The sequence below is a fragment of the Triticum aestivum genome, chromosome 1A (assembly GCF_018294505.1).
Source record: "Triticum aestivum cultivar Chinese Spring chromosome 1A, IWGSC CS RefSeq v2.1, whole genome shotgun sequence".
NCBI classification, from domain to species: Eukaryota; Viridiplantae; Streptophyta; class Magnoliopsida; order Poales; family Poaceae; genus Triticum; species Triticum aestivum.
The window spans coordinates 348403982-348430779 of NC_057794.1; positions in this window are offsets into that span (position 1 = coordinate 348403982).

Genomic DNA, 26798 nt, shown 5'->3' on the forward strand with positions numbered 1-26798 from the left:
ATGAAATTATTTGCTAGTAAAAGTGTTTCTTCTGATCCTAATGATATGCCCTTGTCTACTTTGATTGAGAATAATAATGAATCTATGGATGTGAATTTTGTTGGTAGGAACAATTTTGGTAACAACGCGTATAGAGGAAATTTTAATCCTAGGCCTTATCCTAGTAATCCCTCTAATAATTATGGTAATTTCTACAACAATTCTTATGGAAATTATAATAAGATGCCCTCTGATTTTGAATCTAATATTAAATAATTTATTACTTCGCAAAAGAATTTTAATGCTTTGATTGAAGAAAAATTGCTTAAGATTGATGAGTTGGCTAGGAATGTTGATAGAATTTCTGTTGATGTTGATTCTTTGAAACTTATATCTATCCCACCTAAGCTTGATATCAATGAGTCTCTCAAAGCCATGAGAATTTCCATTGATGCGTGCAAAGAAAGAACAACTAGGATGCGTGCTAAGAAAGATGCCTTTATAAGAGCGTGTTCTTCTAGTTCCTATGAGAATAAAGATGAAGATCTAAAAGTTATTGATGTGTCCCATATTAAATATTTGTTTTGCAATAGGAATCTTAATAATGATGGTACTGAATATGATCCACCTTTACCTAGAAGGCGTTCCAAGAATTCAAAGTTTTTAGATCTTGATGCTAAAATTGATGAAAGTGGGATTGAAGAAATTAAAACCCAAGATGTTGCTAAACCCACTATTTTGGATTTCAAGGAATTAAAATATGAAAATTGCTCTTTGATTGATTGTATTTCCTTATTGCAATCCGTGCTAAATTCTCCTCACGCTTATAGTCAAAATAAAGCGTTCACTAAACATATCGTTGATGCCTTGATGCAATCTTATGAAGAAAAACTTGAATTAGAAGTTTCTATCCCTAGAAAACTTTATGATGAGTGGGAACCAACTATTAAAATTAAAATTAAAGATCATGAATGCTATGCTTTATGTGATTTAGGTGCTAGTGTTTCCACGATTCCAAAGACTTTGTGCGATTTGTTAGGTTTCCGTGATTTTGATGATTGCTCTCTAAACTTGCACCTTGCAGATTCCACTACTAAGAAAGCTATGGGAAGAATTAATTATGTTCTTATTGTTGCAAATAGGAATTATGTACCCATAGATTTTATTGTTCTTGACATAGATTGCAATCCTTCATGTCCTATTATTCTTGGTAGACCTTTCCTTAGAATGATTGGTGCAATTATTGATATGAAGGAAGGAAATATTAGATTCCAATTTCCATTAAGGAAAGGCATGGAACACTTTCCTAGAAATAAAATTAAATTACCTTATGAATCTATTTTGAGAGCCACTTATGGATTGCCAACCAAAGATGGCAATACCTAGATCTATCCTTACTATGCCTAGCTAGGGGCGTTAAACGATAGCGCTTGTTGGGAGGCAACCCAATTTTATTTTTTATTCCTTGATTTTTTTTCTCCTGTTTAGTAATAAATAATTTATCTAGCCTCTGTTTAGGTTGTGTTTTTTGTGTTTAATTAGTGTTTGTGCCAAGTAGAACCATTGGGAAGACTTGGGGAAAGTCTTGTTAATCTTGCTGTAAAAAACAGAAACTTTAGGGCTCACGAGAACTGCTGCCATTTTTATTTGGAAAGTGATATTTAGTTAATTATTTTTGAAGATGATTAATAGATAAATTCCTCACGTCCAGCAATGTATTTTAGAATTTTTGGGTTTCCAGATCTATCGCTAGCTACAGATTACCATAGACTGTTCTGTTTTTGACAGATTCTGTTTTTCGTGTGTTGTTTGCTTATTTTGATGAATCTATGGCTAGTAAAATAGTTTATTAACCATAGAGAAGTTGTAATACAGTAGGTTTAACACCAATATAAATAAAAAATGAGTTAATTACAGTACCTTGAAGTAGTCTTTTGTTTTCTTTCGCTAACGGAGCTCACGAGATTTTCTACTTTGAGTTTTGTGTTGTGAAGTTTTCAAGTTTTGGGTAAAGATTTGATGGATTAGGGAACAAGGAGTGGCAAGAGCCTAAGATTGGGGATGCCCATGGAACCCCCAAGATAATCTAAGGTCACCTAAAAGCCAAAGCTTGGGGATGCCCCGGAAGGCATCCCCTCTTTTTGTCTACTTCTATCGGTAACTTTACTTGGAGCTATATTTTTATTCACCACATGATATGTGTTTTGCTTGGAGCGACTTGTATTTTTTGAGTCTTTATTTGTTAGTTTACCACAATCATCCTTGTTGTACACACCATTTGAGAGAGCCATAACATGATTTGGAATTTGTTAGAATACTCTATGTGCTTTGCTTATATTATTTGAGTTATATAGTTTTGCTCTGGTACTTCACTTATATCTTTTAGAGCACGGTGGTGGATTTTTTTTATAGAAACTATTGATCTCTCATGCTTCACTTAGATTATTTTGAGAGTTTTAAATAGCATGGTAATTTGCTTAAATAATCCTAATTTTCCAGGTATTCAAGATTAGTAAAAAAAATCCTATGAGTGTTTTTAATACTAAGAGAAGTTTAATGCTTGATGATTGTTTTGAGATATGGAGGTAATAATATCAAAGTCGTGCTAGTTGAGTAGTTGTGAATTTGAGAAGTGCTTGTGTTGAAGTTTGCAAGTCCCGTAGCTTGCACGTATGGTAAACGTTATGTAACAAATTTGAAACATGAGGTGTTTTTTTGATTGTCTTCCTTATGAGTGGCGGTCGGGGACGAGCGATGGTCTTTTCCTACCAATCTATCCCCCTAGGAGCATGTGTGTAGTGCGGATGTTTTTGATGACTTGTAGATTTTTGCAATAAGTATGTGAGTTCTTTATGACTAATGTTGAGTCCATGGATTATATGCACTCTCACCCTTCCATCATTGCTAGCCTCTTCGGTACCGTGCATTGCCCTTTCTCACATTGAGAGTTGGTGCAAACTTCGCCGGTGCATCCAAACCCCGTGATATGATACGCTCTTTCACACATAATCCTCCTTATATCTTCCTCAAAACAGCCACCATACCTACCTATTATGGCATTTCCATAGCCATTCCGAGATATATTGCCATGCAACTTTGCACCATTCCGTTTATCATGACACATTCATCATTGTCATATTGGTTAGCATGATCATGTAGTTGGCATAGTATTTGTGGCAAAGCCACCATTCATAATTCTTTCATACATGCCACTCTTGGATCATTGCATATCCCGGTACACCGCCAGAGGCATTCATATAGAGTCATCTTTTGTTCTAGCATCGAGTTGTAATCATTGAGTTGTAAATAAATAGAAGTGTGATGATCATCATTTTCTAGAGCATTGTCCCAAGTGAGGAAAAAAAAGAGAAAGGCCATACAAAAAAAGAAGGCCTAAAAAATGAGAGAAAAAGAGAGAAGGGACAATGTTACTATCCATTTCCACACTTGTGCTTCAAAGTAGCACCATGATCTTCATAATAGAGAGTCTCTAGTTTTGTCACTTTCATATACTAGTGCGAAATTTTCATTATAGAACTTGGCTTGTATATTCCAACAATGGGCCTCCTCAAGTGCCCTAGGTCTTCGTGAGCAAGCAAGTTGGATGCACACCCACTTAGTTTCTTTTGTTGAGCTTTCATACATTTATAGCTCTAGTGCATCCGTTGCATGGCAATCCCTACTACTTGCATTAACATCAATCGATGGGCATATCCATAGCCCATTGATTAGCCTCGTTGATGTGAGACATTCTCCTTTTTTGTCTTCTCCACATAACCCCCATCATCATATTCTATTCCACCCATAGTGCTATGTCCATGGCTCGCGCTCATATATTGCATGAAAGTTTATAGGTTTGAGATTGCTAGGGTATGAAACAATTGCTTGGCTTGTCATCGGGGTTGTGCATGATGAGAGCATTCTTGTGTGACGAAAATGAAGCATGACTAAACTATATGATTTTGAAGGGATGAACTTTCTTTGGCCATGTTATTTTGAGAAGACATAATTGCTTTGTTACTATGCTTGAAGTATTATTATTTTTATGTCAATATGAACTCTTTTCTTGAATCTTTCGGATCTGAATATTCATACCACAATTAAGAAGAATTACATTAAAATTATGCCAAGTAGCACTCCCCATAAAAAATTCTGTTTTTATCATTTACCTACTCGAGGAGAGCAAGAATTAAGCTTGGGGATGCTTGATACGTCTCCAACGTATCTATAATTTTTGATTGCTCCATCCTATATTATCTACTGCTTTGGACATTATTGGGATTTATTATCCACTATTATATTATTTTTGGGACTAACCTATTAATCGGAGGCCCAGCCCAGAATTGCTGTTTTTTTGCCTATTTTAGGGTTTCGAAGAAAAGGAATATCAAACGGAGTCCAAACGGAATGAAACCTTTGGGAATGTGATTTTCTCACCGAACATGATCCACGGGACTTGGACCCTACGTTAAGAAACAAAGGAGGAGGCCACGAGGTAGGGGCGCACCTACCCCCTAGGCGCGCCCTCCACCCTCGTGGGCCCCTGTTGCTCCACTGACGTACTCCTTCCTCCTATATATACCTATGTACCCCAAATGATTAGATACGGAGCCAAAACCCTAATTCCACCGCTGCAACTTTCTGTATCCACGAGATCCCATCTTGGGGCCTGTTCCGGAGCTCCGTCGGAGGAGGTTTCCATCATGGAGGGCTTCTACATCAACACCATAGCCCCTCCAATGAAGTGTGAGTAGTTCACCTCAGACCTACGGGTCCATAGTTATTAGCTAGATGGCTTCTTCTCTCTTTTTGGATCTCAATACAATGTTCTCCCCCTCTCTTGTGGAGAACTATTCGATGTAATCTACTTTTTGCAGTGTGTTTGCTGAGACCGATGAATTGCGGGTTTATGATCAAGTCTATCTATAAACAATATTTGAATCTTCTCTGAAATCTTTTATGTATGATTGGTTATCTTTGCAAGTCTCTTCGAATTATCAGTTTGGTTTGGCCTACTAGATTGATCTTTCTTGCGATGGGAGAAGTGCTTAGCTTTGGGTTCAATCTTGCGGTGTCCTTTCCCAGTGACAGTAGGGGCAGCAAGGCACGTATTGTATTGTTGCCATCGAGGATAACAAGATGGGGTTTTCATCATATTGCATGAGTTTATCCCTCTACATCATGTCATCTTGCTTAAGGTGTTACTCTATTTTCATGAACTTAATACTCTAGATGCATGCTGGATAGCGGTCGATGAGTGGAGTAATAGTAGTAGATGCTGGCAGGAGTCGGTCTACTTGTCTCGGATGTGATGCCTATATACATTATCATACCTAGATATTCTCATAACTATGCTCAATTCTATCAATTGCTCAACAGTATTTGTTCAGCCATCGTAGAATACCTATGCTCTCGAGAGAAGCCACTAGTGAAACCTATGGCCCTCGGGTCTATCTTCATCATATTAATCTTCCAATACTTAGTTATTTCCTTTGCTTGTATTTTACTTTGCATCTTTATCATAAAAATACCAAAAATATTATCTTATCATATCTCACTCTCGTAAGTGACCGTGTAGGGACTGACAACCCCTTATCGCGTTGGTTGCGAGGATTTATTTGTTTTGTGTAGGTACGAGGGACTCGTGTGTAGCCTCCTACTGGATTGATACCTTGGTTCTCAAAAACTGAGGGAAATACTTACGCTACTTTGCTGCATCATCCCTTCCTCTTCGGGGAAAACCAATGCATTGCTCAAGAGGTAGCAGACAGCAAGGGAGTTACCGTGCCAGGTAAGCCAGTTGCCGGGAAGAAGCCAAAGCATGCATCCAAGCCTGGGACTGAGTGCTTTTATTGCAAGGGAAACGATCACTGGAAGCGGAACTGTCCCAAGTACTTAGCGGATAAGAAGGCTGGCAATACCAAAGGTATATATGATATACATGTCATTGATGGGTACCTTACCAGCACTCGTAGTAGCTCCTGGGTATTTGATACCGATGTAGTTGCTCATATTTGTAACTCAAAACAGGAGCTGCGGAATAAGCGGAGACTAGCGAAGGACGAGGTGACGATGCGTGTCGGGAATGGTTCCAAGGTCAATGTGATCGCCGTTGGCACGCTACGTCTACATTTACCTACTAGATTAGTTTTAACCCTCAATAATTGATATTTAGTGCCAGCTTTGAGCATGAACATTGTACTTGGATGTCGTTTAATGCGAGATGGCTACTCATTTAAATCTGAGAATAATGGTTGTTCTATTTATATGAGAGATATGTTTTATGGTCATGCCCCACTGGTCAATGGTTTATTCTTATTGAATCTCGAACGTGATGTTACACATATTCATAGTGTGAATGCCAAAAGATGTAAGGTTGATAATGATAGTCCCACATACTTGTGGCACTGCTGCCTTGGTCACATTGGTGTCAAACGCATGAAGAAACTCCATGCAGATGGACTTTTGGAGTCTCTTGATTATGAATCATTTGACATGTGCGAACCATGCCTCATGGGCAAAATGACCAAGACTCCGTTCTCCGGAACAATGGAGCGAGCAACCAACTTATTGGAAATCATACATACTGATGTGTGGGTCCAATGGGCGTTGAGGCTCGCGGTGGTTATCGCTATGTTCTCACCCTCACTGATGACTTAAGTAGATATGGGTATGTCTACTTAATGAAACACAAGTCTGAGACCTTTGAAAAGTTCAAGGAATTTCAGAGTGAGGTAGAGAATCAATGTGACAGGAAAATAAAGTTCTTACAATCAGATCATGGGGGAGAATATTTGAGTCACGAATTTGGCATGCACTTAAGGAAATGTAGAATTGTTTCACAACTCACGCCGCCTGGAACACCTGAGCGTAATGGTGTGTCTGAACGTCATAATCGCACTCTATTGGATATGGTGCAATCTATGATGTCTCTTACCGATCTACTGCTATCATTTTGGGGTTATGCTTTAGAGACTGCGCATTCACTTTAAATAGGGCTCCGCCGAAATCCGTTGAGACGACACCGTATGAATTATGGTTTGGGAAGAAACTTCAACCTGAAAAGCTCAAACCCAAGTCGGAAAAATGCGTCTTCATAGGATACCCTAAGGAAACTATTGGGTATACCTTCTACCTCGGATCGGAAGGCAAGATCTTTGTTGCCAAGAATGGATCCTTTCTGTAGAAAGAGTTTCTCTCGAAAGAAGTAAGTGGGAGGAACATAGAACTTTATGAGGTATTGCCTCTTGAACCGGAGAGTAGCGCAACTCAGGAAGAAGTTTCTGTGGTGCCTGCACCGACTAGAGAGGAAGTTAATGATGATGATCATGAAACTTCATATCAAGTTGCTACTGAACTTCGTAGGTCCACAAGGACATGTTCCACACCAGAGTGGTACGGCAACCCTGTCCTGGAAATCATGTTGTTAGACAATGGTGAACCTTCGAACTATGAAGAAGCGATGGTGGGCCTGGATTCTAACAAATGGCTTGAAGCCATGAAATCCGAGATAGGATCCATGTATGAAAACGAAGTATGGACTTTGACAGACTTGGCCGACGATCGGCAAGCCATAGAGAATAAATGTATCTTTAAGAAGAAGACAGACACGGATGGTAATGTGACCATCTATAAGGCTCGGCTTGTCGCTAAGGATTACCGACAAGTTCAAGGGGTTGACTACGATGAGACCTTCTCACTCGTAGTGAAGCTCAAGTCTGTCCGAATCATGTTAGCAATTGCCACATTATGTGATTATGTGATATGGCAGATGGACGTCAAAACGGCATTCCTTAATGGTTTCCTTAAGGAAGAATTGTATATGATGCAACCGGAAGGTTTTGTCGATCCTAAGAATATTGACAAGGTATGCAAGCTCCAGCACTCAATCTATGGGTTGGTGCAAGCATCTCAGAGTTGGAACATTCGCTTTGATGAGATGATCAAAGTGTTTGGGTTTACCTAGACTTATGGAGAAGCCTGTGTTTACAAGAAAGTGAGTGGGAGCTCTGTAGCATTTCTCATATTATATTTGGATGACATACTATTGATGGGAAATGATATAGAATTCTTGGAAAGCATAAAGGCCTACTTGAATAAGTGTTTTTCAATGAAGGACCTTGGAGAAGCTGCTTACATATTAGGCATTAAGATCTATAGAGATAGACCGAGACGCCTCATTGGTCTTTCGCAAAGCACATACCTTGACAAAATATTGAAGAAGTTCAATATGGATCAGTCCAAGAAGGGGTTCTTGCCTGTATTGCAAGGTGTGAGATTGATCACAGCTCAATGCCCGACCTCGGCATAAGATAGAGAAAAGATGAGTGTCATCCCCTATGCCTCGGCCATAGGTTCTATTATGTATGCCATGCTGCGCACTAGACCTGATGTGAGCCTTGTATAAGTTTGGTAGGAAGGTACCAAAGTAATCCCGGCATGGAACACTGGACAGCGGTCAAGAATATCCAGAAGTACCTGAAAAGGACTAAGGATATGTTTCTCATTTATGGAGGTGACGAAGAGCTCGTTGTGAAGGGTTACGTCGATGCTAGCTTCGACATAGATCTGGATGACTCCAAGTCACAAACCGTATATGTGTATATTTTGAATGGCAGGGCAGTCAGCTGGTGCAGTTGCAAGCAAAGTGTCGTGGCGGGATCTACATGTGAAGCGGAGTACATGGCAGCCTCGGAGGTAGCACATGAAGCAATCTAGATGAAGGAGTTCATTACCAACCTAGGAGTTATTCCCAATGCGTCGGGCCCGATGACTCTCTTCTGTGACAACACTAGAGCTATTGCCCTTGCCAAGGAGCCTAGGTTTCACAAGAATACCAGGCATATCAAGTGTCGCTTGAACTCCATTCTTGAAAATGTTCAAAATGGAGACATAGATATTTGTAAAGTGCATACGGACTTGAATGTCGCAGATCCATTGACTAAACCTCTTCCACAAGCAAAACATGATCAACACCAGAACTCTATGGGTGTTTGATTCATCACAATGTAACTAGATTATTGACTCTAGTGCAAGTGGGAGACTGTTGGAAATATTCCCTAGAGGCAATAATAAAATGGTTATTATTATATTTCCTTGTTCATGATAACTGTCTATTGTTCATGCTATAATTGTGTTATACGGTAATACATGTGCGAATACATAGATCACAACATGTCCCTAGTGAGCCTCTAGTTGACTAGCTCGTTGACCAATAGATGGTTACGGTTTCCTGACCATGGACATTGGATGTCATTGATAACGGGATCACATCATTACGATAATGATGTGATGGACAAGACCCAATCCTAAGCATAGCACAAGATCGTGTAGTTCATCTGCTAAAGCTTTTCTAATGTGAAGTATATTTTCCTTAGACCATGATACTGTGCAACTCCCGAATACTGTAGGAATGCTTTGGGTGTGCCAAACGTCACAACGTAACTAGGTGGCTATAAAGGTGCACTACGGGTATCTCCGAAAGTGTCTGTTGGGTTGGCACGAATCGAGACTGGGATTTGTCACTCCGTATGACGGAGAGGTATCTCTGGGCCCATTCGGTAATGCATCATCATAATGAGCTCAATGTGTCTAAGCAGTTAGTCACGGGATCATGCATTACGGAACGAGTAAAGTGACTTTCCAGTAACGAGATTGAACGAGGTATTGGGATACCGACGATTGAATCTTGGGCAAGTAACGTACCAATTGACAAAGGGAATTGTATACGAGATTGATTGAATCCTCGACATCATGGTTCATCCGATGGGATCATCATGGAACATGTGGGAGCCAACATGGGTATCCAGATACCGCTGTTGGTTACTGGCCAGAGAGATGTATCGGTCATACCTACATGGTTCCCGAACCCGCAGGGTCTACACACTTAAGGTTCGGTGATGCTAGAGTTGTTATGGGAATTAGTATGCAGTTAACGAATGTTGTTCGGAGTCCTAGATGATATCCGGACATCACGAGGAGTTCCGGAATGGTCCGGAGGTGAAGATTTATATATGGGAAGTCATCATATGGTCACCGGAAGTATTCGAGGGTTTGTCGGTATTGTACCGGGACCACCGAAGGGGTTCCGGGGGTCCATCGGGAGGGTCCACCTGCCCCGGAGGGCCCTATGGGCTGTATGTGGAAGGGAACCAGCCCCTAAGTGGGCTGGGCGCCATCCCCCCTAGGGCCCATGCGCTTAGGGTTGGGGGGGGGGACCCTAAGGGGTGCCCCCTTGGCTTGGGGGGCAAGCCCCCTCCCCTTGGCCGCCGCCCCCCTCTAGATCTCATCTAGAGGGGGCGGCCCCCTTCCCCCTTTTCCCTATAAATAGAGGGGACGAGGGAGGGCAACAGCACCTCATCCAAGGCACAGCCCCCCTCTCCAACACCCCCTTCTCCTCCATTGAGCTTGGCGAAGCCCTGCCGGAGAACTGCGAGCTCCACCACCACACCGTCGTGCTGCTGGAGTTCTTCCCCAACTTTTCCTTCCCCTTTGCTGTATAAAGAAGGAGGATACGTCCCCAGGCTGTACGTGTGTTGAACATGGAGGCGCCGTTGTTCGACGCTTAGATCGGAATCAACCGCGATCTGAATCGCTACGAGTACGACTCCTTCATCCGCGTTCTTGTAACGCTTCCGTTTCGCATCTTCAAGGGTATGAAGATACATTCCCCTCTCTCTAGTTACTAGTCTCTCCAAAGATTGATCTTGGTGATGCATAGACAATTTTAATTTCTACAACGATCCCCAACAGTGGCATCATGAGCTATGTCCATGCGTAGTTTCTATGCACGAGTAGAACACAAGATGTTGTGGGTGTCGATTTTGTCAATTTACTTGCCGTTACTAGTCTTCTCTTGATTCGGCGGCATCATGGGATGAAGCGGCCCGGACCGACCTTACACGTACGCTTACGTGAGACTGGTTCCACCGACTGACATGCACTAGTTGCATAAGGTGGCTAGCGGGTGTCTGTCTCTCCCACTTTAGTCGGATCGGATTCGATGAAAAGGGTCCTTATGAAGGGTAAATAGAAATTGGTTGTGGTTTTGGCATAGGTAAGAAACGTTCTTGCTAGAAACCTATAGCAGCCACGTAAAAAACTTGCAACAACAATTAGAGGATGTCTAACTTGTTCTCGCAGACCGTGTGTGACAGTTACACCTTTGACACACAAGCTTACACATAAAACTGTGTGGGATGTACGTATGAATGAAACGTTTTCCCTGGATTGACTGTTAGGGATGTACATAAGAACGGAAACATATTCATTGGATTGACCGTGTGGGATGTACATACCTACAGAAATGATATTATGGGATTCACTGTGTGGGATGTACATACCTACAGATTTTTTTTTCTCAGATTACCGTGTGGGATGTACATACCTACGGAAATGATTGGGTTTCGATGCCTCGCCTGATCGCACACGGCCCCAGCCTATGTCCCAGGAGGGCCTATCCCTGACGATTTCTGGGTCGTGTGGGAAGGACCCCCCTATCGCCCACACTCACTTGGCGACGGTTCCAAATGCTGTCACGGAAAGGGGTTAAAAATCGTTTGTATAGCACCGACGCGCACTAGTGATTAAGTTAACAAGAACGGAGTAACACCTTAAGCAAGATAACATGATGTAGAGGGATAGATCCAAACAATATGGTAAAACCCCCATCTTTTTATCCTTAATGGCAACAACACAAATACGTGCCTCGCTACCCCTTCTGTCACTGGGTGTGGACACCGCAAGATTGAACCCAGAACAAAGCACCTTCCCCATTGCAAGATAGATCTATCTAGTTGGCCAAACCAAATCAATAGATTGGGGGGAAATACAAAGCTATCTTAATCATGCATAAAAGAGTTCGGAGAAGACTCAAACAATATTCATAGATAATCTGGTCATAAACCCACAATTCATTGGATCTCAACAAACACTACTGTAGGATGCTGCTAACGTGACACTATGATCAGAGACCCTTCGATGAAACTATGTGTGATGCAATAATCACAAGCAATGATGTAAAAACCGTCAAAAAAGATGCAAAACGTTTGCGATGACGGATGCATCAAACACGGTTTATAATTTAGTTGCGTGTGTGATGAGGGGCATACGGTTCAGTTCAATGAATTGTTTGCGATGAGGCAGAAGAACAGAAACGGGAAGCCAGATGAAGGTGTGTGTGATATACAGCATACGGTTCACTCGGATGAACTGTTTGCGATTGATGAATTCATCGCTAATGGGTTACCTAGTGCGGTATGTGTGTGTTGTGATATGCTCTGTCTGCAGAACATCTATGTTCTGTGTACAGAAGAACAACGTATATATATACTTGGAACGTGACATGATTGCAATACCAAATTAAACATCCAATTACGTTATATAACAAATGCCATAAATATTGCAAGGTTCAAATTCAAAGATTAGAACGCCCAAATTGAAACATTGCAAACATCGTCATTTCTGCAAAGGGATCAGCCGCTGACAAGTCATGTATGGGTTTGACACAATGACTTCCAATTGCTCTGCCATATGCTCTTCCAAAACGAAGTTTAGCTTTTTTGGAGCCTCTTCCATTCCGCAGTACCTGCCGGCTCTGATCAACATACCATTCATCTTTCCTAATTAAATGCGTGTTCAACCTTAGTACCCTCAGCACCTTTGCTATGGCAAGAAAGAACCTAGCTAGTGTAATCTCCGGTAAGGTCCCCCGGTAGGAGTTCAAAGTAATATTTGAGAGATGTAGATCCAGGCATTCGATGTGATTATTGTTATAAACATTATCCACCTCCGGGCCTATTATTATCTGCAAAAGAAGAGAATGTGTTAGTGCCTACATGCAGTTTTGAACACTACCACACGCCTATTTGGTTTGCAGGATTTGTAAAATGTACCAACGTGCCATCTTCGATCTGACATGATTAACATGGGCATTTGATTACAATCTAGAAACATGTAGCCTCTTCAAAAGAGGTTGGATTGGATGAAAAGTTCCCTAAGAAAACTAGTATAGATGAACCCAAAGGAGAAATGCTTATGGATTGTAACCATATGAATCAAGCAACCAATATATGGTGGGGGTGTATGTCTTGAAATCCTCCAAAATTCCTTCAGAAATCATAGTACATTGTCATTGTAAACTTGGGAAAAGGTGCAAAAAATTGAACTCCCTTATGGTTAACATTTAACAAGAAAGGAACATCACCGCGATATACAACTTATTCAGGCACAGAAACCATCTCGGGCAACTGACAACTTGGTCCAGGTTGGGGCCGACAGATTCTAGTGCCAAGACCTTCACTGTGCCCAGAATCTGGGCGAAGCTTTGCTGGATGACAGACGAACATACATCTTCAAAACTAGAAATAATGTTGATACCAAGAAAAGGAGGTATAAGGCGACTGTTGTACCTGAAAGTAGTAGTATTTGAAAGACGAGTAGCCCACCACTGTCAATTCCAGTGCAAAAATGACATTGATTCCTGTTGGACCTTGTTGATCAACCACAAGTAATCTCTCAAGTGAAGGTGTGTCCTCAATGACCATATTGTGGTCCACCTTTTGTGATCTCTCGTTGCAGCACCAGCAACACACATAAATAGTCCAGCGAGTCCTGGAGGTAATGTGGAAGGTACTCGACCAATTCATCGCCTGAAGACGAAGGAACTCGAGTGCAGTACAGCCGTGGAGTAGGCGCTCCATGTCATCCTTTGGGATGTAGACGGCGAGGAGATCGAGGTGCTTCAGTCGTGGTAGAAAAAGAGCGGGTGCGTCATTAAGGGGGATGGCAGTTCATGAACTTGGTGAGGCGCACTGTGGGCGTGAAGCGGAGTGCGGACATTGGCAGCGAGCGCATATGCCCATCATTAAAACTGAGCTTCTCAAGCTGATCTATGGCGGGGGATCGGAACCACTCGTTAATGAGGCTGTCGGATGTGGGGTTCCGGTAAACCCTTAAGGTTCGAACACTGTGGTGCGCACGAAGTCTTTTCCTCCCACCAATCTACGCCCTAGCTTGCTAAGATCGTGCGGACGAACTCGACGCACTCGTAATATAGAAAGACACAAGATTTATACTGGTTCGGGCCACCGTTGTGGTGTAATACACTACTCCAGTGTGGCGGTGGTAGATTGCCTCTTGGGCTGATGATGAACAATACAATGGGAACAACAACCTCCTGAGGTTGTGGTGTTCTTGTGCTTCACTAACTTGTGTGTGCGGGGATGATCTTCTCCCTCTCTCCTGCCTATGGTGGTGGCTAGTCCTATTTATAGAGGCCCTGGTCCTCTTCCCAAATATTGAGCGGGAAGGGAGCTAACAATGGCGGGCAATTTTGAAGGGGGCCAGGTAGTACAAGCCATCCTTACAAAACTAGTCTTCGCCTGCCAAAGGCTCTGGTGGTGACGTCGTCTTGGGCTCCACGATAACCTCCGTCTTGCCGTCCTTCTGGTCCTGGTCTTGTTGCACCAAAATGGTAACCTTTGCCTGATGCCTCGATACTCCTCGCCTGCGCAGGCCTCCTTAGCACCAAAGAGGAAACAAGGACGATGCATGCGCTGGCGCCCGCCTGGTGTCGATCGTCATGGCTCACATCACGAGAGCCTCGTGAGGTTTGCCTCGCCTTGTTATCTCCGCTCCTCGTGAGCCTGCTTGACTAGGCCACTCTAGAGGAGGTCTTGTGTCGTCCGCCTCACAAGGCTTGGCCCCTCGCGAGGCTCTCGGATGCCTTGTTGATGAAGACGGGTCGTATGGCCTGCTGGCTTAGCCATGCAGCGGGCCGCAGGCAGGCAAGTCTGGTGACCCCCATTCCTAGAACGCCGACAGTAGCCCCCGGGCCCAAGGTGCGCTCGGGCTTGGCTTCACGGTGAAGCCAAGGGTCAAGTATGGAGCACCACGGACCCCCAAAAGCCTGCAGCCTCGGTTGACGCGTGGCGGTTGATTGGACGTGGGCGTCTCCCCTTCCCCATGCTGCCTCGGCAACTGCATGACTTGACGATTCCCTATGACATGCAAGGGAAACCATCATTACCTGCGATTTTGAGAGGTGCCGGTTGGCCTTCTCCTGCTATAAATGGGGCGGGGGCGGAGCCCCCGTTGCCCATCTCTTCCTTGCTCGCTTGCTTCTTCCTCCTTGCTCCACTGCTAGCTTCTTCTTCCTCGCTTCGTCGCTAGCACCAATGGCGCCTATCAAAAGGTTCTCCACCGAAGAAAAGGGGAAGGCCCCCGAGATGACCTGGAGCCACTTCCGCCGAATAAAAGGGCGATCCACCACCGTGAAGAAGCGGCGATGCAGGTGGTGTCGAGGCCCTGGTGCCAGCAGCCTCCCCCAGGGTATCCGCTACCCCTGTATGCCCAAGCCGAGGACTCGGGAAGGCGGAGCGACGAGAAGCGCCGCCAGCGCCGTGCCCGGGGCCGCCTCGCCGTGGCGATGCGCAACGCCCCAGGAATCCACGCCGCGGACTCCTCACGCGAGCTGGTGTTGTGGGCGCCGATGCCCCCAAGCTCTTGGATCCGCTTCCCGCGGTTCTTCTCCGAGGTGATGCCGCCGAGGGGGCCTCTCGAGCTCTGGTTGCAGCACGCTGACTGCGGCGCTCCGGCGACTGGAGCAGAGATCGAAGCGGTCCCCACCGGCAAGATCTTCATGACTCGTGGCTGGGGCGAGATCGCGCAGGTCTGCCACTCGAGGGGCGCCCTCGCGATCCACCTTGAGTATGACAGCGTCTCCACGCTCTTCTTCAAGGTCTTCGATGCCGAGGGCCGCCGCCTGGAGTGCTGCTCCGAAGAGGAGTGCTGCGTCTCCAACGTATCTATAATTTTTGATTGTTCCATGCTATTATATTATCAACTTTGGATGTTTATGGGCTTTATTATGCACATTTATATTATTTTGGGGACTAACCTATTAACCCAGAGCCCAGTGCCAGTTTTTGTTTTTTTCCCTTGTTTCAGTGTTTCAGAGAAAAGGAAAATCAAACGGAGTCCAATTGACCTGAAACTTCACGGAACTCATTTTTGGAAGGAAAGCAACCCGGGAGACTTGGAGTCTACGTCAAGGAAGCTTCGAGGAGGCCAGGAGGTAGGGGGGCGCACCCACCCCCCATGGGCGCGCCCTCGACCCTCGTGGGCCCCTTGTGGCTCCCATGACGTACTTCTTCCGCCTATATATCTCCATATACCCGAAAAACATCCGGGAGCACAATAGATCGGGAGTTCCGCCGCCAGAAGCCTCTATAGCCACCAAAAGTCAATCTAGACCCATTCCGGCACCCTGCCGGAGGGGGAATCCCTCTCTGGTGGCCATCTTCATCATCCCGGTGCTCTCCATGACGAGGAGGGAGTAGTTCTCCCTCGGGGCTGAGGGTATGTACCAGTAGCTAAATGTTTGATCTCTCTCTCTCTCTCTCTCTCTCTCTCTCGTGTTCTTGAGGTGATACGATCTTGATGTATCGCTAGCTTTGCTATTATATTTGGATCCTATGATGTTTCTTCCCCCCTCTACTCTCTTGTAATGAATTGAGTTTTCCCTTTGAAGTAATCTTATCGAATTGAGTCTTTAAAGATTTGAGAACACTTGATGTATGTTTTGCCCTGCGTATCTGTGGTGACAATGGGATATCACGTGAATCACTTGATGTATGTTTTGCTGATCAACTTGTGGGTTCCGCCCATGAACCTATGCATAGGGGTTGGCACATGTTTTCGTCGTGATTCTCCGGTAGTAACTTTGGGGCACTCTTTGAGGTTCTATTTGTTGGTTGAATAGATGAATCTGAGATTGTGTGATGCATATCATATAATCATACCCACGGATACTTGAGGTGACATTGGAGTATCTAGGTGACATTAGGGTTTTGGTTGATTTGTGTCTTAAGATGTTATTCTAGTACGAACTCTAGGGTTGTTTGTGACACTTATAGGAATAGCCCAACGGATTGATTGGAAAGAATAACTTTGAGGTGGTTTCGTACCCTACCATAATCTCTTCGTTTGTTCTCCGCTATTAGTGACTTTGGAGTGACTCTTTGTTGCATGTTGAGGGATAGTTATGTGATCCAATTATGTTATTATTGTTGAGAGGACTTGCACTAGTGAAAGTATGAACCCTAGGCCTTGTTTCCTAGCATTGCAATACCGTTTATGCTCACTTTTATCATTCGTTACCTTGCTGTTTTTATATTTTTCAGATTACAAGAACCATTATCTACTATCCATATACCACTTGTATCACCATCTCTTCGCCGAACTAGTGCACCTATACAATTTACCATTGTATTGGGTGTGTTGGGGACACAAGAGACTCTTTGTTATTTGGTTGCAGGGTTGCTTGAGAGAGATCATCTTCATCCTACCTTTCCTACGGATTGATAAACCTTAGGTCATCCACTTGAGGGAAATTTGCTACTGTCCTACAAACCTCTGCACTTGGAGGCCCAACAACGTCTACAAGAAGAAGGTTGTGTAGTAGACATCAAGCTCTTTTCTGGAGCTGTTGCCGGGGAGGTTAGCGCTTGAAGGTATATCTTTAGATCTTGCAATCGAGTCTTTTAGTTTCTTGTTTTATCACTAGTTTAGTTTATAAAAGAAAATTACAAAAAAAATGTAATTGAGTTTACCTCATATGCTTCATCTTTTTAATATCTTTCGTGAGTATGATGGAAAGGAAAATTGTGCCAAAATGCTAGAAGAAGAATGCATTAAAATGTTTGGCACTAAATATTTGAATGATGAGCATGATTGCAATGTTGTTAGTACGAACTCCTTGAATATCTATAGTACAAATATTTATTGCACTAGTTATGATGAAACTGTCTCCTATAAACATGTCAATTTTTGTGGAGTGCATTGGGTTTGTAAGTACACACCAAATAGGGAAGATAGATATTGCAAGAGGCATAAGTACTTATAAACTAAATTGTTGCAACAAAGGCTAGATGATTGTGCTGAAAATTTAAATTTTCTTGGCCATACTTGTGAGCTTTGCAATGAACGTGGCCATTTAACCATCGGATGCAAATTGTTTCATGATCTAATCGTGTCCAAAAATTGTGATGAGTTGATTTCCCTTGCACATTATAATGAACTTAGCTTGTTTATGGGTTGCAAAGAAATGAAACATATAACTGGGGATCTTCTAGAATTTGCCCGTTATAAACTGCTTGGCTTTGATCTAGAGGAAATTTATATGTATTGTGCGGTGAATTGCATTGAAAATCCTTATATTGCCAATTACATAAAGAAAAGAAAACAAATAGAGGATGAAGAGAATACTAACTAAAGGGAAGAGACTTCCCAATACCCTTCTATTATTTCTTATGATGAATCAGGTAACGAGGAGGAGCCTCCTATTCAACCAATCTCATTAATAAGGAGCTCCAAAAATAGGATTGAACCCACACATGATGTGGTGAATAAGTAGAAAAGAAATAGGAAGAGAGGTAAAAAGATATTTCTCCCAAATAATGCTGCTCATATTACTAGTATGCCTCATCAAAATATAATTGTGGAAGATAATGATACTTCTTATGATCTTGGAAATCTTTTTGGCACTTGCTTGGAAGAATATGATAACTGCTATACTATTGGTGCTATCCATACTATTAATGATGAGAGTGATTATGCTTATGATATGAAAAGGCCCAAGCTTGGGGATGCTATGTTTGATGAAGATGATGTTTTTGAGAATATATTTGCTGCAATTAATGTTTGTCCCAAGCTTGGGGAAGCTATGTTTAATGATGATATTTTTAGTCTCCCAAGTTTTGATATGCAAATTTATAATGATGATAGCATGCCTCCTACCTATGATGATTATTGTGATGATACTTATGCTATAAAAAGTAGTGATTATATTTATAAAACTTTTCATGATTATGATTACCCCTTTTCTGAACATTACTCTTTTGATGTGGAAACAATTTATAGTATTCAAGTCTCAAATGATACTCCCACTATTCCGAATGAGAAGAATCTTGCTTATGTGGAGAGTAATAAAAATTCTATGCTTGTAGATCATGAAAAGAATGCTTTAGGTGCTGGTTATATTGTTGAATTCATTCATGATGCTACTAAAAATTATTATGATGGAGGAACATATGCTTGTAGTAATTGCAATAATATCAAGTTTCCTCTCTATGTGCTTAAATTTTTGAAGTTTTGCTTGCTTTACCTTCCTATGCAAGTTGATTCTTGTTCCCATAAGTTGTTTGCTCATAAAATCCCTATGCATAGGAAGTGGGTTAGGATTAAATGTTCTAAGTAATATTCTTATTGATGCTCTCTTTATGTTTCAATTCTTATTTTTTATGTGTGCATCATTGAAATCATCATGCCTAGCTAGGGGCGTTAAACGATAGCGCTTGTTGGGAGGCAACCCAACTTTATTTTTGTTCCTTAATTTTTGCTCCTGTTTAGTAATAAATAATTCATCTAGCCTCTGTTTAGATGTGATTTTATGTTTTAGTTAGTGTTATTGCCAAGTAGAACCTTTGGGAAGACTTGGGGAAAGTCTTTGTGATCATGCTGTAAAAAACAGAAACTTTAGCGCTCACGAGATTTGCTGCCATTTTTTATTGGAGAGTTCTATTTAGTTAATTCTTTTCGCAGATGATTAATAGATAAATTACACAGGTCTAAAAATTTATTTTATAATTTTATGAGTTCCAGAAGTATACTTTTTATACAGATTACTACAGACTGTTCTGTTTTGTGACAGATTCTGTTTTCATCGTGTTGTTTGCTTATTTTGATGAATCTATGAGTTGTATCGGAGGGTATGAACCATAGAGAAGTTGGAATACAGTAGATATTACACCAATATGAATTTAGAATGAGTTCATTACAGTACCTTATTATGGTGATTTTCTTTCTTATACTAACGGAGCTTACGAGTTTTCTGTTAAGTTTTGTGTTGTGAAGTTTTCAAGTTTTGGGTAAAGATTCGATGGACTATGGAATAAGGAGTGGAAAGAGCCTAAGCTTGGGGATTCCCAAGGCACCCCAAGGTAATATTCAAATACAACCAAGAGCCTAAGCTTGGGGATGCCCCAGAAGGCATCCCCTCTTTCGTCTTCGTTCATCGGTAACTTTACTTGGAGCTATATTTTTATTTACCACATGATATGTGTTTTGCTTGGAGCGTCATTTTATTTTATTTAGTTTTTCTTGATGTTTGAATAAAATACCAAGATATGAAATTATTAAATGTTAGAGAGTCTTCACATAGTTGCATAATTATTCGACTACTCATTGAGCTTCACTTATATCTTTTGGAGTAGTTTGTCATTGCTCTAGTGCTTCACTTATATCTTTTTAGAGCATGGTGGTGGTTTTATTTCGGAGAAATAATTGATCTCTCATGATTCACTTATATTATTTTGAGAGTCTTTAGAACAGCATGGTAATTTGGTTTGGTTATGAATTTAGTCCTAATATGATGGGCATCCAGAGGGATATAATAAAAACTATCATATAAAGTGCATTGAATACTAAGAGAAGTTTGATACTTGATAATTGTTTTGAGATATGAAAATGGTGATATTAGAGTAATGCTAGTTGAGTAGTTATGAATTTGAGAAATGCTTGTGTTGAAGTTTGTGATTCCCGTAGCATGCACGTATGGTGAACCGTTTTGTTAAGAAGTCGGAGCATGATGTATTTATTGATTGTCCTCCTTATGAGTGGCGGTCGGGGACGAGCTATGGTCTTATCCTACCAATATACCCCCCTAGGAGCATGCATGTAGTACTTTGTTTCTATAACTAATAGATTTTTGCAATAAGTACGTGAGTTCTTTATGACTAATGTTGAGTCCATGGATTATACGCACTCTCACCCTTCCACCATTGCTAGCCTCTCTAATACCGCGCACCTTTCGCCGGTATCATAAACCCACCATATACCTTCCTCAAAACAACCACCATACCTACCTATTATGGTGTTTCCATAGCCATTCCGAGATATATTGCCATGCAACTTTCCACCGTTCTATTTATTATGACACACTCTATCATTGTCATATTGCTATGCATGATCATGTAGTCGACATTGTTTTGTGGCAAAGCCACCGTTCATAATTCTTTCATACATGTCACTCATGAATCATTGCACATCCCGGTACACCGCCGGAGGCATTCATATAGAGTCATATTTTGTTTTAAGTATCAAGTTGTAATTCTTGAGTTGTAAGAAAATAAAAGTGTGATGATCATCATTATTAGAGCATTGTCCCAGTGAGTAAAGGATGATGGAGACTATGATTCCCCCACAAGTCGGGATGAGACTCCGGGCGAAAATAAATAAATAAAAGAGGCCAAAGAAGCCCAAATAAAAAAATAGAGAGAAAAGAGGCCATAAAAAAAGAGAAGGCCCAAATAAAAAATGAGAGAAAAAGAGAGAAGGGGCAATGCTACTATCCTTTTACCACACTTGTGCTTCAAAGTAGCACCATGATCTTCATGATAGAGAGTCTCTTATGTTGTCACTTTCATATACTAGTGGGAAATTTTCATTTTAGAACTTGGCTTGTATATTCCAATGATGGTCTTCCTCAAATTGCCCTAGGTCTTCGTGAGCAAGTAAGTTGGATGCACACCCACTTAGTTTATTTTTGAGCTTTCATATACTTATAGCTCTAGTGCATCTGTTGCATGGCAATCCCTACTCACTCACATTGATATCTATTGATGGGCATCTCCATAGCCTGTTGATACGCCTAGTTCATGTGAGACGATCTTCTCCCTTTTTGTCTTCTCCACAACCACCATTCTATTCCACCTATAGTGCTATGTCCATGGATCATGCTCATGTATTGCGTGAAGATTGAAAAAGTTTGAGAACATCAAAAGTATGAAACAATTTCTTGGCTTGTCATCGGGGTTGTGCATGATTTAAATATTTTGTGTGGTGAAGATGGAGCATAGCCAGACTATATGATTTTGTAGGGATAGCTTTCTTTGGCCATGTTATTTTGAGAAGACATGATTGCTTTGTTAGTATGCTTGAAGTATTATTATTTTTATGTCAATATTAAACTTTTGTCTTGAATCTTATGGATCTGAATATTCTTGCCACAATAAAGAGAAATACATGATCAATATGTTAGGTAGCATTCCACATCAAAAATTCTGTTTTTATCATTTACCTACTCAAGGACGAGCAGGAATTAATCTTGGGGATGCTGATACGTCTCCAACGTATCTATAATTTTTGATTGCTACATGCTATTATATTACCAACTTTGGGTATTTATGGGATTTATTATGCACTTTTATATTAGTTTTGGGACTAACCTATTAACCCAGAGCCCAATGCCAGTTCCTGTTTTTTTCCCTTGTTTCAGTGTTTAGCAGAAAAGGAAAATCAAACGGAGTCCAATTGACATGAAATTTCACGAAACTCATTTTTGGAAGGAAAGCAACCCGGGAGACTTAGAGTCCACGTCAAGGAAGCTTCAGGGAGGCCATGAGGTATGGGGGCGTGCCCCCCCCCTGGGCATGCCCTCCACCCTCGTGGGCCCCTCATGGCTCCCTCGACGTACTTCTTCCGCCTATATATCTCCATATACCCTAAAAACATTCGGGAGCACAATAGATCGGGAGTTCCGCCGCCAGAAGCCTCTGTAGCCACCGAAAGTCAATCTAGACCCGTTCCGGCACCCTCCCCGAGGGGGAATCCCTCTCCGGTGGCCATCTTCATCATCCCGGTGCTCTCCATGACGAGGAGGGAGTAGTTCTCCCTTGGGGCCAAGGGTATGTACCAGTAGCTATGTGTTTGATCTCTCTCTCTCTCGTGTTCTTGAGGTGATATGATCTTGATGTAACGCGAGCTTTGCTATTATATTTGGATCCTATGATGTTTCTTTCCCCCTCTACTCTCTTGTAACGAATTGAGTTTTCCCTTTGAAGTAATCTTATCGGATTGAGTCTTTAAAGATTTGAGAACAATTGATGTATGTCTTGCCGTGCGTATCTGTGGTGACAATGGGATATCATGTGATTCACTTGATGTATGTTTTGGTGATCAACTTGCGGGTTCCACCCATGAACCTATGCATAGGGGTTGGCACACGTTTTCGTCGTGATTCTCCGGTAGAAACTTTGGGGCACTCTTTGAGGTTCTATGTGTTGGTTGAATAGATGAATCTGAGATTGTGTGATGCATATCGTATAATCATACCCACGGATACTTGAGGTGACATTGGAGTATCTAGGTGACATTAGGGTTTTGGTTGATTTGTGTCTTAAGGTGTTATTCTAGTATGAACTCTAGGGTTGTTTGTGACACTTATAGGAATAGCCCAACGGATTGATTGGAAAGAATAACTTTGAGGTGGTTTCGTACCCTACCATAATCTCTTCGTTTGTTCTCTGCTATTAGTGACTTTGGAGTGACTCTTTGTTGCATGTTGAGGGATAGTTATGTGATCCAATTATGTTATTATTGTTGAGAGGACTTGGACTAGTGAAAGTATGAACCCTAGGCCTTGTTTCCTAGCATTGCAATACCGTTTACACTCACTTTTATCATTCGTTACCTTGCTGTTTTTATATTTTTCAGATTACAAAAACCATTATCTACTATCCATATACCACTTGTATCACCATCTATTCGCCGAACTAGTGCACCTATACAATTTACCATTGTTTGGGTGTGTTGGGGACACAAGAGACTCTTTGTTATTTGGTTGCAGGGTTGCTTGAGAGAGACCATCTTCATCCTATGCCTCCTACGGATTGATAAACCTTAGGTCATCCACTTGAGGGAAAGTTGCTACTGTCCTACAAACCTCTGCACTTGGAGGCCCAACAACGTCTACAAGAAGAAGGTTGTGTAGTAGACATCAAGGAGCGCGAGGCTGATGCGCGCTCCGCTCGCGACCACTCCAACAGCAGCAGCCCTTGGGAGTCCAGCAGCTCTCCTGAGCTCTATGAGACTCCGGAGACGAGCGACGACAGCTATGTGCCCTCGAGCTCTCGCCGCACTCGGAGAAGTGCTGCCGCATCCGGTCACCGCCGCCGCTGATCTGGATGGGGTTGGCGCCGGCCTCCCATGGCCCACTGTTGATGTTGGCGTCGGCCACAGGAGAGTGTAGATAGGGTCCTTCTTAGTCTTAGCTTTTGTTTCCTGCGAAGAATCACGAAGCGCCCCGTGGGGGCATGTAAGGGTCTGTAATGCCTTTTGTGCTTATCTTCCCTGTCATGACGATTTGGTGAACGCGCGCCCCGTTACGGCTCGATCTCCCCCTTTCTTCCCTCGCGATGGCTTGTTGCTCTATGTCGACAGGTCCTGGTCCCCAGGCAGGCTGCAGCTGTCGCTGGTATGCCAGGTCGCATGCTGTGGTCAAGGCCAGGAGGTGTGTGGCCCGAGGTCCAGTAAGAGCCCCTGAGGCGCGATGCTCAGGAGGTCCCCTTTAGTGCTCAAGCAGCCACGGTAAGGGAAGAAAGGGAGTTGACACGGCCGCAACGGGGTTGCGGCAAGGTGTGGGTGACCATAAGGCTCAGACATATAGCCGATCCGAGGGCGAGACTTATCTTGTGAACTTCGTGACGATTCCTGACGTTGCGCTGGGGCTGCGCGCCAACTTGTGCGGCATAGGCAGGCTGGCCCATACAAGTTTCCCTCCTCCCATGCTCTCCTTAGTGCTCTGTGTCCTCAGGTCCAGGCCCTCGAGCGAGCTCAGCCACCGCTAGTATGCCAGGTCGCGATGCCGTGGTCAAGGCCAGGGGGTGAGGGCTGGAGAGCCAGTAAGAGCTCTTGAGTCGCGATGCTCAGGAGCCCCCCTTTTAACAAGCAAGTGAATTGCACGAGAGAAAAGGAGACTCGCGGTGCCGCCTGCTATCCTCCCCGCGGGGTCCCTGTGAACAGGCACAAGAAGAACATGGTTTGCCGTTACAGCCGTCAGCTTGCCGCTGGTTGGTCTGGATGTAGTGAAGGCACTGAGGGCCTGGTGAGGTGACGTGCGCAGGGCGTGCCGCGAGCCAGAGCTCGACCGCTCAGATTTGTCGACGTCGCAGGGACGGACCCATGCACCAGCACCGTGACTATGAGGAGGCCCCGTGGGAGGCGATGATCGAGCAGGTGATAACCGTAGGCAGGTTAAGCGGGGAAGGCAAATCAGCTTGGGTAAATGCAGGAAGATACATGCCACTGGGTCCGGCCCGAGCGGCTTGGGGATGATGCAGCCCGAGCCCCCCCCCCAGCAAGGTAAGCTAAAGACATAAGAAAATGGGATACCTACCGTAGGGACGGACCCACACGGCCTGGGAATAATGCAGCCCAAGGGGCTCTCCTAGCTTAATGAGCTTGGAAGATGTCACCTGGTTCTGTAGACGAAGCAGAGTTGGTGCAGCTGAAGGCGCACGTCAAAGAAATGACTCCTCATGAGCCACCGGAGCCCTGAGCCTCGGGAGGCTCTGGGGGCTCACGAGGCTCCCTGAAGACCATCTCCATTCCGTCCAGGACGACATGGTACCTGGCCTCTTGAGCCGTCAGGTCACGCCGCATGGCATGTTGATAGGCCGACGCCACGCTCGGCAAGCCGAACGGCATGCGAACGTAGCTGTGTGGCGGGCCCTCGCAATGGCCCACACACGAAGGCTAGAAGCGCTCCTGAGAAGCAGCCCTATTGAGCCCTGGGATGTCGATGCAGTAGCGCAGCTCAGCACCCTCGCCTGGGTGGTGAGCCGTGCCCTGTGAGCGGCTGTCGCCGCGCATGGCTATTGCGTCTTGCAGTTCCTGTGTGGTCTTGGTGATGAACTCCTGTGTGGTGGGCACCCCTTGCCCTATGTTCCCCTGAGGAAAACATGCCGTGTAGCACGCCTCCAAGTGGTGCCCAAGCGCCTCCCTCCTAAGGTTGGCAAGGCCTGAGGCCCTCCAGAAGAGAGCCCCCGAGCCCTGCTCGAGGAGGGCTCCGGGTGTGCCTTCCTATGCGATGGAGGGAGGCGCCCCTGGGACGGACGCTGATCCTGACGAGGTTCCTGCCGTGACGCCATCCTCCTGAGGTCCTGTGTGGCGCAGCTGCCTCTTCTTGTGGATGGCCTCTAGAGGGCCCTCACTTCTGCCGTCGGGGTTGTCGATTGCTGCAGCTTGGAAGGCGCGCTCAAGGGAGCACACCGCATCCCTTTCTTCACACGGGACCATGATGACCCCGCCACTTCCAGGCATCTTGAGGGCGTTGTAGCAGTGGTGGGTGACCGCCATGAACTTTTCCAGGGCCGGATACCCGAGGATGGCGTTGTATGGCAGGCGAATGGGCGCGACATCGAAGTCGATGAGATCGGTGCGGTAGTTATCGCGTGTGCTGAAGGTGACAGGCAGGCGGACCTGCCCTATTGGTGTGGTGGAGCCGTCGGTCACTCCTGAGAAAGGTTTGGTAGGCTGGAGCTGCTCGTATGGCACTTGGAGGTTGTCGTATGTGTCGACAGACAGGACGTTGAGCCCTCCGCCGCCGTCGATGAGGGTCTTGGTAACCTGCACATTGCTGATGACTGGGGAACACAACATCGGGAGGACACCGGCGGTGGCCACACACTTGAGCTGATCTGCCAAATCGAAAGTGATGGTGCATTGGGACCACTTGAGCGGGCATGTGGCCTCAAGCTTTGGGAGCGCCGCGTTCACCTCGCGAGCGAACCGTTTGAAGATGCGCTGAGAGGCTGGGGCCTGGGCGCCGCCCAAGATGCAGGCGATTGCACGCGGCTCCTGGAAGCCCCCAGCCCCCTCATCCTGATTATGATCGTCGTTCCTTCTTGGTGGCGGCAGTGGAGGAAGACTGGTGTTGCCTTGGGGGCAATCCTCACGAGGCTGGTCCCTCCAGGGCCCCT